We start from the raw sequence: 17,165 nt of genomic DNA, 5'->3' as shown, positions 1-17,165 counted from the left end.
TTCTTCGCGATCCGTAGACTGAAGATTCTTGGTTCCGGGGTCATCCTGGAGACGGTTGCCGTCTTGCCCATGTGCAGTGCTGTCTCTGTAAAATCACTCACGCTTTGAGTCATCAACAGCCCCTTTTAAGGAAGCAAAATCAGTTTCAGCTGTGCTGTTTCACACTGAGCACAGAGAAGATGTCCAGTAAATTCCTGGGCACTGTTGTAGACATTCGGGATCCCAGTGAATACAGGAAGCCCCGCCTTCCTAGAACTTACCTTCTTCAAGGAGGAAAAGACAATAAGTGACAAACATAACAAATATGGAATTGAATATATGTTACAAAATATCAGAGCAGGGTAACAGGGGGTCTGGGAGGGACAGACGTGGTATTAAGGAGTGGGGTCAGGGCAGGCCTTATTGAGAAGGGAGCAAAGCTATAAAGGGCTGTGGGAGGGACAGCCAAGTGGTAATCCAGGGGAGGAACATTCTAGAAGGAAAAGCCAATGCATCTGCCCTGAGTTAGAAGTGTACCTGGCGTGTTGGAGGAATAGTACGGAGGCCGGTGTGGCTGGAGCCTGGCATGTAATTTCGTCTTGAGCTTGGAAGGAAAATTCCTCTTTTAGCGAGGACTCCTGCTGCACATTGGCTGCTCTTGTGGTTTTGAGAGGTCAGTCCTCAAGCAAAGGCTTCCTTTTAAGCTTGCACTTTAAACTAGAACTCTTCTATTTTTCGAAGAGGGAAGCCCATCAAGGTTCTGGCCCTGTGTGTTCTGAGGGATGCTTTTTTTTTTTTTTTTTTTCTGAAAAAGCCTAGCTTGGGGAGCTTCTCCTGTTTGTAGATAAATTTCAGAAACATCGTCTTCCAGATGCTGTGTCTCCACGGCACATTTTGGATGCCTGACATTTAAAATCCTGGAAAAGAAACCTCCAGTGTCTTGTATCTCTTTGGAAATGATGAATTTCAAATGAACTCAAGTTAATGTAGTGCTTGTGAAGGGCGCCAGACAAACCGTGTTCAAAACTGTAGACTCTCGACAAAACAAGTCCAGCAGGGCCCCTGTCAGCAGATGGCTGTGCCCTCCCAGCCTCGCAGCAGACCCAGACGTCGGCTCTTAGCGTGAGAAGGTAATTTCTGTTTACTTCCCCTTCACTGTCGCACCTGTGGGTTACCATGCTATTTCCAGCAAATTGTCTTACTTTATGCGCCTTAGTAATTGGATAACTGATCAAATTTCTATTTTAATTGGAATGTTTGGTGTCAGGCTGATGCAGCCCGGGACGCTTAGAGGGTGTGATCTGGACTTGTAACTCATGGGGAACTACTTCTTTGGTCACATAAACATGGCCCCTTGAATAAATGTTAGCTGTAGACACTGTCTCTTGATGGTGATATTGATCAAGGTGAGCTCCACTGTTGACATTTGAGGCTGGATCGTTCTTTGCTGCAGGGGGGCTGTCTGTGAATTACAGGATGTTTAGCCACATCCCTGGCCTCTACCCACTAGAGGCTGGTAGCATCGTCTCCATTTTGTGACAACCAGCACGTCTCCAGGTGTTACCAGATGTCCAGTGGGCGACAGCATGGCTATGGACCATCAGATGCCAACATCTGGGTGACAGTGATCAACCCCTGTATTTACAAAGTGGTTTCACAGCCACCCCGCAAGTTGAATAGGATCACGCCTTATAACAATAAAGACAGCAACACTCACCTCTTCTTTTCTTCTTATGGATCTTCTTTTCTTTCTTATTATAGAAGTAATACATGTCCATCTTAGAAAACTTGTGAGCAAAACAAAACTATAAGATGGAACCACAATTCATCTGTGTTCTCACCAGCCATCAACAAATTTCTGTTAATGTATCTACTCTTTTTCATGCATACATCCATGTATCAATAGATATAAATTTTGTTGCAACAATAAGATCATGCTTTTTGTCCTGTGTCCTAATCTATTTCCTTCTCTGTGCAAAACATAAATATATTTTCTGTGAAATATTCTCATCTGTGACTCTATTCAATATTCTCACCTGTGATTCTAATGGCTGCATGGTATTGCAATGTGGAGATGGACTGTAATTTACTCATGGGTCCCCTGCTATCGGCATTTTGGTTGTTTCCAGTTTTTCTCTATAAACACTGCTTTGGTGATTTCTTTTTCACATTTAGAACACTGAAACAGACTGGGTAATGGAAGGCTGGGTTTTGGTCAAGGATGAGGGGTTGAGTAGGAGGGAGGAGTTGAGAATGACATCAGAGGTGTGAGCTTTAGTGACTGGGGAAGAGGATGGTGGTTCCATCTCCTGAGATGGGATGGAGAAAAGATGATGGGTTTTGTGGTGAGTCTGCCCACGCTGACAGTGAGCTGCCAGACAACTGGAGATGTCTGATGGCCAAGCAGAAACGAGGATGCACGTTTGAGAGAGCCGTCTGGAGTGATCTTCCTAGAAGTGGGATCAAATCCTTTGGCACAGTGCTGTTCACCAGAAGCCTACTGCAAACCACATGTGTAATTTTTAGATTTCTCGTGGCCGCAGTAAAAAAAATAAGTTAAAAGAAACAGGTGAAATTATTTTAATAATACATTTTATTTAACCCAGTATATCCAGACGGTTATTTCAAAGTGTGCATACTAGCCACATTTCAGGTGCTCAGTCGCCATAGGTAACTTGTGGCTACCATATTGGACAGGGCAGCTCTGAAACATGACACCACAGCAGTGTTCACTTTGTCTTCCAGGGGACATCTGGTAATACCTGGAGACATTTTGGATTGTCACAGCTGGAGGAAGTGCTATTGGCATCTAGTGGGTAAAGATCGGGGATGTGACCAAACATCCTCCAATGCATAGGAAAGCCCTTCAAGCAAAGAATTATCCAGCCCAGATTGTCTCTAGTGCTAAGGTTGAAAAACAGTTGTCTACAGTCAACATTTGTTCAAAGGACCATGGTGTTCCCAAGTGTCAGGCCTGTGTGCAGAGCTCTACAAGGATTGTCTCACGGAATCCTCAGAGCAGCCCTATGAAATAAGCTTTATTACAATTTCCATATTACTGATGAATTAACCGAGGTCTAGACAAGTTAGGTGCATTTGTCCAAGGTCATGGACCTGGGGTTCAAACTCAGGCCATCTGACCCAAGAATAGAGAGAGAGAGTGGCTATATGGAAGTGAGCTTTAGCATTACCTTGAATAAGCAGAGTTATCCAAAACATCTGCTTAAGTTCAGTATCTCATCTTTCAGTTGTTGGCGAATAAACATGGCAATACTGTACTTCTATCCTCTCTTTGAATTTTTTGAAATTAGGCTTGTCCACTTGGTCACACCAGTGTGGTCAAATGGAAGACCATCTCATCTCAAATGGCCCTGATCGGCTCTGAAGTCTTGGGGGAGTTAGTTTAGCACTCTGAATTCCAAGCATTTTTATCTATAAAATGGGCACAGGTATGCTTACCTTGCAGGACTAATGTAGGGCCTGAAGGTACTAACATGTTTGAAAGCGTTTCACAGCTATTCACTAGCTGCTTAATAAATCTAAGCCAGAATTGTATCGCCACATCCTTGGTTTAAACTCTCTGGCATCCATAAAGGAAAGGGTCTGATGCCTGATTTGGAAGGACCAGAAGAATGTGCATCCCTCATCCTCTGGAAGCTTCCAAATATGGGAACAAGATGCTGGTCAACAGAATTATGTTTTTTGAAAATGAAAAAAGAGTCATTGCCAGAACTCTTCTCTGTGTCTGGTGCCTTGAAACATTTAGGAGCCGTATGATTTCTGAGGCAGAATAAAGCTGAAGAGAGGTGGCATCCAAAATAGCACTTTAAAAAAAATTCTGAGCAAGGGCATTTGCAGCATGGAAGTGGAATGTTAATTGAAATCTGACTCTGCCAACAAGAGCTTTGGAAAGAGCCCAATCAAGATTAGACTAATTAAGACATCTTTAAAATTGAACAGGTTGGACTGTCTTAAAGAAGAATTGAACCAAATGAAAACTATATGCTAAGGAATATGACTCTGGAGGGTTGAAAAAACAAAACAAACAAACATGCAAATAATTATCGTCAAGTCAAAGGAAGGAAGGAGAGATTCTAGCTCTGTGGACCTGGGTGAGTCAGACCTACCGTACCGGAAACAAAATTTTCTAACATGTCGCTGACATTGGCAGGTTGGTTGTTGGGCAGACTTGTCATTCAAACCACCCTGGAAATAAACTGTTTTCTTTCACAGGCTATCCTGGATGTTTTTTAGGGAACACTTCCTCTACACTTGCACCACGACATAAAAGACCCCAAAGACCAAAATATTCCAACAGAGCTCATTTTTAATGTACAGCATTGTGTGATTTTTAAAAAAGTGTTTTAATGGCTCTTATCTCTTGGCTTCCCTTCCTTTGTTTCCTCCCGAGCCAATCAAAAAGTCTTTATTTTAATGTGTTGCAAAATAAAGTAGCAGTTCTACAAAAAGCACAGATAAGACGCCTAATTTTTAAGGTTGTGCTAAGTACTGAACTAACCTGACAGCCTGTATTTAGTATAATGATTTATTTGCTCTTCCGAAAAGCTAACAATTTACCATAAAATTTTGGATACAAAAGGTGAGATTCTACCAACTACACAATATAATCAATAGCGTGACTCGGTACCTCGGAAGATTCCAGTCCTCCCAAAAAATATTTTGACAAGACTTAAAACAGTTAAAACATAATCGTCTTTGCTCATTATTGGAAACAGTAGTATGTGTGCTGACGGCATCACAATAAATATTTCTGTGATTAGGAAACTTGTAATAGTCCAACAGCAAGTTTGCTCAAGCCTTAAATTATTTTTCATAATCTGTAAATAATGTTGACATTACTTTGGCATTATAATAAATATTAAGGCTATTTGGAAGTGAATCTGCTAGTTTAGATGCCTGCCTACCAAAACAAACTTATTTATATTATTGGCACATAGAATGAGGAAACATCACACACACAGTCTTCTGCATTTGGCTGGCACATTTTATGTGATCATTACATTTGTTTGGAGGGTTCAAGAGTCATATAATTAATACACTAATAAACTATTTTGTAGAGCTGTTTTGCAGAAGCACACTACCAAATGCCTTTTAAATAACACAATAACTGAAGGCTTGTTCGCAAGAAATAGCAATTGATAATAAAACAGGTAACTGAATGGTTTAACCTTTTTTATTAACAACGAGTAATGCAACTTTAGAAGATGGGGAGGAATAAACAAGGGAGAAAATTGAAGTTTTCGGAGTAATTTGTGCAAGCAAATGGATTGTGATTTGTGGGAAAGATATGGAAAATGAAATCTAGATGCTGGTGGTTACAGACAGGATTTTTATACCGGCAGCCGTGCTATTTTTATGTAGTAAACAAGAAGAGGAAGGAAAGAGGTCATAGTGAAACGAATAAGAAAGTTCTCTTAGAAATGTGGTTTTTAATGTTAAAGGACTGCCCCTTTTTCTGTTGCACCATTTTTCCTTAAACTGATAACGTTATCCACCCTTCTTTGGGAAAAACCATGTGAGTGATGACAGTCATGTGCCATATATGTTGGAGAAGAGGGTCAAATTCTGGCTGCGCTACCCAGCTGGGTCTTCAACTTCTGGGCCTCCATCTCTTTTCTATAAAAAGTGGGCAGCAGGACCAGATGGCTTCACAGGCGAATTCTATCAGACATTTAGAGAAGAGCTAACACCTATCCTTCACAAGCTCTTCCAAAGTATAGCAGAGGGAGGAAAACTCCCAAACTCATTTGACGAGGCTACCATCACCCTGATACCAAAACCAGACAAAGATGTCCCAAAGAAAGAAAACTACAGACCAGTATCACTGATGAACATAGATGCAAAAATCTTCAACAAAATACTAGCAAACAGAATCCAACAGCACATTAAAAGGACCATACACCAGAGGATTCCTGGGATCCTTTATCCCAGGAATGCAAGGATTCTTCAATATATGCAAATCAATCAATGTGATACACCATATTAACAAATTGAAGGAGAAAAACCATATGATCATCTCAATAAATGCAGAGAAAGCTTTTGACAAAATTTAACACCCATTTATGATAAAAACCCTCCAGAAAGTAGGCATAGAGGGAACTTACCTCAACATAATAAAGGTGATATATGACAAACCCACAGCCAACATCGTTCTCAATGATGAAAAACTGAAACCATTTCCTCTAAGATCAGTAATGAGACAAGGTTATCCACTCTCACCACTATTATACAACATAGTTTTGGAAGTTTTAGCCACAGCAGTCAGAGAAGAAAAAGAAATAAAAGGAATCCAAATCAGAAAAGAAGAAGTAAAGATGTCACTATTTTCAGATGACATGATACTATACATAGAGAATCCTAAAAATGCTACCAGAAAACTACTAGAGCTAATCAATGTATTTAGTAAAGTAGCAGGATACAAAATTAATGCACAGAAATCTCTTGCATTCCTACACACTAATGATGAAAAATCTGAAAGAGAAATTAAGGAAACACTCCCATTTACCATTGAAACAGAAAGAATAAAATACCTAGGAATAAACCTACCTAAGGAGGTAAAAGACCTGTACTCAGAAAACTATAGGATACTGATGAAAGAAATTAAAGATGATACAAACAGATGGAGAGATATACCATGTTCTTGGATTGGAAGAATCAACATTGTGAAAATGACTATACTACCCAAAGCAATCTACAGATTCAATGCAATCCCTATCAAACTACCAATGGCATCTTTCACAGAACTAGAACAAAAAAGTTCACAATTTGTATGGAAACACAAAAGACCCTGAATAGCCAAAGCAATCTTGAGAAAGAAAAACGGAGCTGGAGGAATCAGACTCCCAGACTTCAGACAATACTACAAAGCTACAGTAATTAAGACAGTATGGTACTGGCACAAAAACAGAAATATAGATCAAGGGAACAGGATAGGAAGTCCAGAGATAAACCCACGCACATATGGTCACCTTATTTTTGATAAAGGAGGCAAGAATGTGCAATGGAGGAAAGACAGCCTCTTCAATAAGAGTTGCTGGGAAAACTGGACAGCTACATGTAAAAGAATGAAATTAGAGCACTCCCTAACACCATACACAAAAATAAACTCAGTATGGATTAAAGACCTAAAAGTAAGGCCAGACACTATAAAACTCTTAGAGGAAAGCATAGGCATAACACTCTATGACATAAATCACAGCAAGATCCTTTTTGACCCACCTCCTAGAGAAATGGATATAAAAACAAAAATAAACAAATGGGACCTAATGAAACTTAAAAGCTTCTGCACAGCAAAGGAAACCATAAACAAGATGAAAAGATAACCATCAGAATGGGAGAAAATATTTGCAAATGAAGCAACTGAGAAAGGATTAATCTCCAAAATTTATAAGCAGCTCATGCAGCTCAATATAAAAAATACAAAAAACCCAATCCAAAAATGGGCAGAAGATCTAAAACAGACATTTCTCCAAAGAAGATATACAGATTGCCAACAAACACATGAAAGGATGCTCAACATCACTAATCATTAGGGAAATGCAAATCAAAACTACAATGAGGTGGTATCACCTCATACCAGTCAGAATGGCCATCATCAAAAAATCTACAAAAATAAATGCTGGAGAGGGTGTGGAGAAAAGGGAACACTCTTGCACTGTTGGTGGGAATGTAAATTGATACAACTACTATGGAGAACAGTATGGAGGTTCCTTAAAAAACTAAAACTAGAAGTACCATAGGACCCAACAATCCCACTACTGGGCATATACCCTGAGAGAACCATAATTCAAAAAGAGACATGTACTACAATGTTCATTGCAGCACTATTTACAATAGCCAGGACATGGAAGCAACCTAAGTGTCCATCGACAGATGAATGGATAAAGAAGATGTGGCACATATATACAATGGAATATTACTCAGCCATAAAAGAACAAAATTGAGTTATTTGTAGTGAGGTGGATGGACCTAGAGTCTGTCATACAGTGAAGTAAGTCAGAAAGAGAAAAATAAATACCATATGCTAACACGTATATATGGAATCTAAAAAAATAAAATGGTTCTGAAACACCTAGGGACAGGACAGGAATAAAGACACAGATGTAGAGAATGGACTTGAGGATACGGGGAATGGGAAGGGTAAGCTGGGACGAAGTGAGGGAGTGGCATGGACATATATACACTACCAAATGTAAAATAGATACCTAGTGGGAAGCAGCCACATAGGACAGGGAGATCAGCTTGGTGCTTTGTGTCCACCTAGAGGGGTGGGATAGGCAGGGTGGGAGGGAGACGCAAGAGGGAGGAGACATGGGGACATATGTATATGTATAGCTGATTCACTTTGTTATAAAGTAGAAACTAACACACCATTGTAATGCAATTATACTCCAAGAAAGATGTTAAAAAAAAAAAAAGTGGGCAGGTTTCTTAGGTCCAAAATTCAGGATCATTATTTCATTTGTTTTGTCTTATCCCTCCAATAAACTGACTACAAGTCTGTGTGCTCACTCAACTAGTCAAATGAGAAGAAGGAGCAATACAAGGACTTTTAAAAAATTAAAGTATAGTTCTGCCCTCTGGGCTACTATATGTATATACACACACACACGCATACATATACACACACATACACATACACAAACAAATATACAAACACATAATACACATATACACACATACATGCACGCACACACACATACATATGCATACATATACATACACATACATATACACATACACACAAACATATACACATACATACACACACCTGCACACATGCACACATGTGCACACAAGAATACACATACACACATGCATACACACAAATTCATATACACACATAAACACACACACATACATACACACATATGCACACATGGAAACCCACATACATAAACACATAACACACAATACATATACACACATACATAGACATATACACACATGCACACACATACAGACACACACAACATACATATACGGACACATACGTACACACATGCATATACACACACACAAACATACATACACACATACATACATACATGCATATACACAGAGAGGCATACATATATACACATACACACATAAATATATATACACACATACATATACACACTCATACACACACATACATATATATACCCACATACATACCTATACACACATACATACGTATGAACATACATACATATACACATGCACATACATACACATGCACACATACGTGCAATACACACACATGCATACACATATGCACAAACATACACATATACACACAAATACATATACACATACATATACACACACAAATACATACAAATACAGACATACAAATACAGACATACACACATATCCACACACATATGTATGCACACACATTCATATACACAAACACACATGCACACACGCATTCATACATACGCACATACATGCATATACACACATATACGCACATAAATACATACACATATGACACGTACACACATACATACAAAATACATATATATATACATACACACACACATACACCCCCAAGCATACATATATGTAAACATTCATATACACATATACATACACATACATATACACATACACATACATATAATCACATGTATACACACATATACATATACAGACACATATACACACAAACATACATATGCACATATATGCATACATATACACACATACAATTCACACATACATACACATGTACACACATACATACGTATACACACATATACATACGTACATATACATACACAGATACATACATATACACGTACATACACCCACATATACACACATATACAGACATACACACATGTATACATTTATACACACACATACACACGTACGTACATATGCACACATACACACACACCCATATATACCTATACACACATACGTACATATATACACACATACATACACACACGTGTACATACATACACATGTACATAGATATACACACATACACACATACACATGTATACACACACTTATACACATATACACACACATACACACTCATACATATACACACATACATACACATAATACACACATACATATACACACACATAAACACAGACATACCCACAAAATACATATATACACACGTACATACACACGTACATAAACACACATATACATATATGCACACACAGAGACATACATAAACACACATATACATATATGCACACACAGAGGCATACATATACACATACATGCACACATACATACACACCCACACATATATACATATATATATGTATTTATATATATTTGATATGGGTCGATCTGAAGTTCTCTGGCCAATTAGTTCACTTTTAATTCTTGATCTTCACAGTTGGAAGTGACCTTGTGGTCCAACTGAGTAATGTGGGTCTTGCTTCTGTTTGTCAATATGTTTGAGTCACTCATGATGGGTGGAGGGAAGAGTCGACAGACTCCTTGATGTGCAGTGAATGCTTTCTATTCACCCTTCACACCCCGCCTATCCTGGAGAGCCTTGCAGACCCCTGAGCTCTGGGTTCCCCATCAGGCTGGGACTGGGCCTGTGGAGAGTTCCTGAAGAGAAAAAAAAAGGGAGCATGGAACAGAGGGGTCATTAGAGAAATAAAGGGCTGAAGTTAGGAGAAACAGTGCTGGGAAGTGAGGAAGGAATTAGGAGAAAGAAGATGGCAGGAAACAGAAAGGGCTGCTGCCTTAGGACGTGCTCAAGTGGGAAGAGTCCACGGACCCTTGTGATTCTGGAAAAAATGGGGAGGTTTCGGGAATCTGGTTCAGCTCTTTGCCTTTGACTACAAGATAACTCTTTATGCTTATATTTTAAAATAATATCTATTTTTTCTTATTGGAAACTAGAAAAAATTTACTGCAGAATATAAAAACTACAGTAAGTATAAGAAAAAATATCTGTAAACTCACCACCCAGTGATAATTATTAACATTCAGATATGTTTCTTCTAAGCAGTTTCTTTTGCTATGTTCATATATAATATTATTTTTACAGGTTTTTCTTTGGCTTTGCGTCCTGGTCTGTGCATTTTGTATTAAATCATGAGTTCCCCTTCTTGGTCCCTATTCACTAAAATATAATTTTAATGACGGTTTGAGATCCCTGGGTTGGTTGTGTAGTAATTTAATAAACCATCTCCAAATATTTAGATGGCTTCCCATTTTTCATGATTCTATAAATGCTGAGTGAAACGTCTTATTTGATGTATGAATTGTTCATCATATCGATGATTGTTCTTTTGGAGTAGATCCCTAGAAACGGTACTCCTGCGTTGAGAGGTATGAACAGTTTAAAACTCTCGGCGCTATTTTCAGAGGGTTTTGAACCTCAGTTTCCCCCTCTGCCCTTCCAACAAGGTTGATTTGAGGTTGAACATCATGTGATGTGTGAGTTCTGCGTAACGGGCACACCCTGCCGTAGGCAGCTTCCAAAGCAATGTTGCTTATTACTCTTTCTATGTGCCTCGAATAAGGCCCTCTTGCTAGTGAAAATCTGGAAAACTTTTCTGCCCCCTTTCTCAAGAAGATCTATGCTATCCTGGAAACCATAGCACAAGACGCCGTTTAAAAAGGATTTTCATCTGCTTTGGGAAGTAAAATCTAAACACGTATTTCAGAAACTGCTGTAAATTTCACTAAAGCTACAATGTTTTCCTCAGAAGTCGAGGACATATGGTTAGTCTTCCGGTGTTACTAGTAACAAAGTCTTGAAAATATTAACTACTTCATTCTTCCGAGGAGAGTGTAAAATTATCCTTTATTTTCTTTTTTGCCTCCCACACTTTGGTTTTAACAAAACACGAGACATTCCTATTATAAGTAATTACAGCCCTTCTGTTCCAGTCTTTCAGCGCCATAAAATTAGCTATTGTACTAAAGAATTAGCACATGCCATTCAGAATATCCTAAAAATTATACGCAACACCAAGCAGGCACTCTACACTGACACTTGGCCACGTTCTCTCAAAAACCACTCAATGAAAATTAGGTATTGGCAACAGGTGCCTTGAAAACAATTTATTAATTGTAAAAAAAATATTAAGCATTTGAATGATGGCATGTAAAAGCATTTTCAAGTTTGGAATTGTCTGAACTCTGACTTCTTAAATATAGTCTTGACTGCTCGCACACTAATTGCACCCTTGAAGAGCATCCCACCGGCTAATTTAAAGCTCACACACAGCCAGCAGAGTCTCCCCTGGGCCTAGAAGACAGCCAAATGAGGATCCGGACCCCTGAAAAGTTGCTGATCCTATGCAGAGAGGCTGCCCAGGGTCAGCTTTGCTCCTTCAATCACTGAAGATTATATTTACGTTAATTTTTTAATGCTCACTAAAATAAAACATGGTTGTTTTGAAAGGTGTTGTGGCTCTGCAGTTGATGAGGACCTTAATGATGTTACAAATTTGAGATGTTGAGTCAAACTTGTTTTATTTCATAAAGTAATGATTTCCAGGTCCTCTAACTGGGGGAGCATGGCTATTGAGACCTTGTGTTTTGAATATCACATACTGAATATCACATCATAATTTTGACTATTCGGAATAACTGAGCTCAAATTAGGGAAGACTCTGACTTGTGCAATTTTTATTTTTTTCTTTTTTTGGCCATGCTGCGTGGCTTGTGGGATCTTAGTTCCCTGACCAGGGATTGAACCTGGGCCCTTGGCAGTACGATTACGGAGTCCTAAACACTGGACCACCAGGGAATTCCCAGTGAAATGTTTTTTAAGAGGCAGATTAGTTTTATTTTAGTGTACAGACAGACAAGGATACTCAACTGACATTCAGGCTTGGTACAGGTTTGATAAGAATTAGATAGTGATATGTTTAAAATAGGCATAAGGGCACAGAAGAAGGATAGTATTAACTACCCTCCCCCACTCCACCAAAAATGAGCTGATATGCTGTGTTATATCAGACAAAATAGACTCACTGGAGTTAAAAGATGGTCATTTCATGCGAAAAAGCAAAACTCAAGAATGATGTAGTAATTTTAGATATAATAGTTCTAGATATAAAATATAATATGTATCTAGGACTTAAAATATAAAGAAAAGCTTTATAGCACTACAAGGAGAAATTGACACATCCATAGACCCCCTACCCCCTGCCCTTGAGTTATTGATTGAAGAGGCAAATAGAGGATGTGAACAGCTGGCAAGTGGGATCCAGCGGATGTATTTAGAATATGGTATCACTTTGTACCCAAATTGAAGAATACACATTGTTTTGAAGCATATATGAATAGTTTTGAAATTTGTCACATGTACACTGATTCTCAAATGCGGCTTCGTGTTGGAATCACCTGGGGTGTTTTAAAAGCCAGTAATGTCCAGCATTGTGATGTAGTTGGAATGGAGTATGCCCTGGGAACTGGGACTTGTAAAATCTACCAAGGTGGTTCTAATATGCAGTCCAGATTGTGAACTACTGCTCTAGCCTGAAGTAGCCCCAACTAATTTCAGTGCATTGTACATGATAGGCCACCATCTCTGACCAGATTGTAATTAACTGAAAAATCAGTATAAAAAATATAACTAGAAAAAGTCATATATTTGAACTTTAAAAGTTATACTTCTGAACAACATATGGGACAAAAATAAATTTAAAAAAATGTCCTTCAACAGAAGAATGGATAAAGAAGTTGTGGTACATATATACAATGGAATATTACTCAGCCATAAAAAGGAATGATACTGTGCCATTTGTAGAGACGTGGATGGACCTAGAGACTGTCATACAGAGTGAAGTGAGTCAGAAAGAGAAAAACAAATATTGTATATTAATGCATATATGTGGAATCTAGAAAAATGGTACAGATGAATTTATTTGCAAAGCAGAAATGAGACATGGACATAGAGAACGGATGTATGGATACCAGGGGTGGAAGCGGTGGGGAGTGGGATGAATTGGGAGAATGGGGTTGACATATATACACTACTATGTGTAAAATAGATAACTAATGAGAACAGACTGTATAGCTCAGGGAACTCTACTCAGTGCTCTGTGGTGACCTAAATGGGAAGGAAATCCAAAAAGAGAGGGGATATATGTATACGTATAGCTGATTCACTTTGCTATACAGCAGAAACTAACACAAATTGTAAAGCAACTATACTCCAATAAAAATTAATAAAAAATATTAAAATAAAAAAATAAAATGATAAACTATTTAGAGCTGTTTGATGACAAATGCCTATAAATCATGGTGTGTGGAGTGAAGCTACAGCAGCAAAATGAGAGAAACCTACTTAGATTAGAAAAGTAAAAGACTAAAAATTAATGAGAAGCTATTTAAGAACAGAGATAAAGAATAGCATTTAAGCCCAAGGAAACCAGCAGGTAGAAGAAAGTGGGAGTTTCAGAAATTAATGGAATAGAAAATAAACATACAATAAGAGAGGACAAACAAAGCCAACAGTTGATATTCTGAGAAGATTAATAAAATGGACAAAACTCTTTCAAAGTTAATTAAGAAAAATAGAGAAAAAAGGCACAAATAAATGATTTGAGAAATAAAAAGATGATGCAGAGATTAAATTGATGATATTATGAATGAGACATGTATGCCAATAAATCTGAAGTTCTCAATTAAATGAATAAAATACCAGGAAAAAATATAACTTATCATAACTGATTCAAGATGAAGTAGTTCTATTAACCAATAAGGAAATTGAATCAGTGGTTTAAAATCTTTTCACAAAGAAAGCAATAGAAGCAGATGATTTGAAAGGGAAGTTCTATCAAATATTTAAGGAACCAATAATTTTATTTTATACAAATTCTTACAGAGAATGAAAAGGAAGGAACAATCCTCAACTCACATTGTGAAACAGTCCTCACCTCGATGGCAAAACCAGATCAAGAACAACAAAAAAGTAAAAAAAACAAAAACAAAGAATTACAGTTCAGTCTCACTCATGAACATGGGTGCAAAAATGCTTAACAAAATTTATTAGCACAACAAACCCAGCAACATATAAAACATATAACACATGATGAAGAAGTTGGGTTTACTCTAGTAATGCAAGATTGGTCTTTCAATGGAAAAAAAATCTGTCAATGGAATTCACCACATTAACCAAGTAAATGAGAAAACCCACGTGGTAATCTCAATAGATGCAGATAATATTTTGAATAAAATTCCACATCTCTTTGTAAGAAATAAAAAATATTTTAGCTAAATTGGAATAAAAGAGAACTTTCTTACTACGTTATAGGACATGTAAAAAGTTCTACAGAAAACATCAGATTTAATGGCTAAATGTTGAAAGCGGTATCTTTAAGTAGAGAACAAGGCAGCAAGGAGGATACAGTCACCAAAGCAGTCAACTTTGTACTGAAGGTGTTATCAATAAGAGGGAAAAGAAATAAAATATAAAGATTGGAAATGAAGAAATAAAATTCTCATTACTTGAAGATGGCATAATTGTCTACATTAAAAAAAAACAAATCCACAAATAAATCATGAGAATTAATTAGCAGTCAATAAGATTGATAGAATAGAACCCAAAATGCAAAAGTCAATTGCATTTCCTTAAATCAGCAAAAGCTCTTAGGAAATGTAAGTAAAAATCTATTTATAGAAGATAATTTATAAAATTTCAAGAAATCAGCTTGATAAAATATGGATAAGCCCTTTATGGAGGAAATTATAAAAGTTTACTGAAAGAAATTGAAGCTACCCAACTAAAGACACATTCTTAAAGAGGAAGACTCAATACTGTAAAGATATAATTCTCCAAGCTGATGTGTAGATTCAATGAATTTCCAATCTAAGTGCCAAGGGGATTTTTAAAAATTAATTAATTAATTAATTAATTTATGGTTGTGTTGGATCTTTGTTGCTGCTTGTGGGCTTTCTCTAGTTGTGGCGAGCGGGGGCTACTCTTCATTGCGGTGCACGGGCTTCTCATTGCAGTGGCTTCTTTTGTTGCGGAGCACGGGCTCTAGGCGCATAGGCTTCAGTAGTTGTGGCACGTGGGCTCAGTAGTTGAGGCTCGCGAGCTTAGTTGCTCCATGGCATGTGGGATCTTCCCGGACCAGGGCTCGAACCCGTGTTCCCTGCATGGGCAGGCAGATTCTTAACCACTGCACCACCAGGGAAGTCTGGATTTTTTTTTTTTTTTAAGACAACAAACTGATTCTAAAAGGTGTATGGAAGAGGTAAGGGCCAAGAAGAAGTAAGGGCCAAGAAGAGTCAACACTCTTTGGAAGAAGAAAATGAAATGGGGAAGTTTGATCTCACAGACAGAAAAACTTACTTTAAGTTATAAAAGACCCAACCAAGTATTGGTGGAATAGAATAGAGAGCCCAGAAGCTCATACATATATGGGAACTTGATTTATGATAGGGCAGGTATTGAGAAACACTGTAGAAATTACTGAATTTGGTAATTTGGGACAACTGGGTAAAAATATGGGTCTCTCATTCTCAACACACACAAAAATTCAGTTCCAAGAGAATTTAGGACATAAGTGGCAAATTATAAAACTCATAGGAGACTGTCTTCGTGACCTTTGGAGAGGTTTCCTTAAACAAGGTACAAAACATAAGGCAAAAGATAAAAAGCACAAGACAGAAACTTAAAGGATAACATGAATATACTAGGATATATATATAATTAAAATGACAAATACCTATCATGGAGGAGCAGGGGCCTTGGTTCTGCTGGTGAGAGTGTAGACTTGTACTAGCATCCTGGTAGCCCTAGTGAAGTTGAATATTTGCATACCTCATGGTCAAGCACTTCCATTCCTACTGATGTCCTGTAGACTTCAGATATCCACTGGGACTTTCTGTGATGATGAAAATGTTCTATATCTGCCCTCCAATATGATAGCCATTGAGCCACACGTGGCTACTGAGCACTTAAAATACGGCTAGAGTAACCAAGGAAACGAATTTTAAAGTTTATCCAATTTTAATTCATTTAAATTTAAATAATCACTCTAGTGGATGGTATAGCTGAAAAATGGTGCTTCCTGACATATTTCATGTCATTTCATCCACAGAAAATGGTAACATTTGGGAAGGGAATCTCTTTCACATGTGTACCAGGAGACATGAACAAGAATGTCCATCAAATATAGAATAGATAAGCAATCGTGGTATATCCGTACAATGGAAAACCA

Source organism: Balaenoptera physalus (genome assembly GCF_965194825.1).
Source record: "Balaenoptera physalus genome assembly, chromosome: 2".
Classification (NCBI taxonomy): domain Eukaryota; kingdom Metazoa; phylum Chordata; class Mammalia; order Artiodactyla; family Balaenopteridae; genus Balaenoptera; species Balaenoptera physalus.
Note: the sequence above shows the minus strand (reverse complement) of the source record.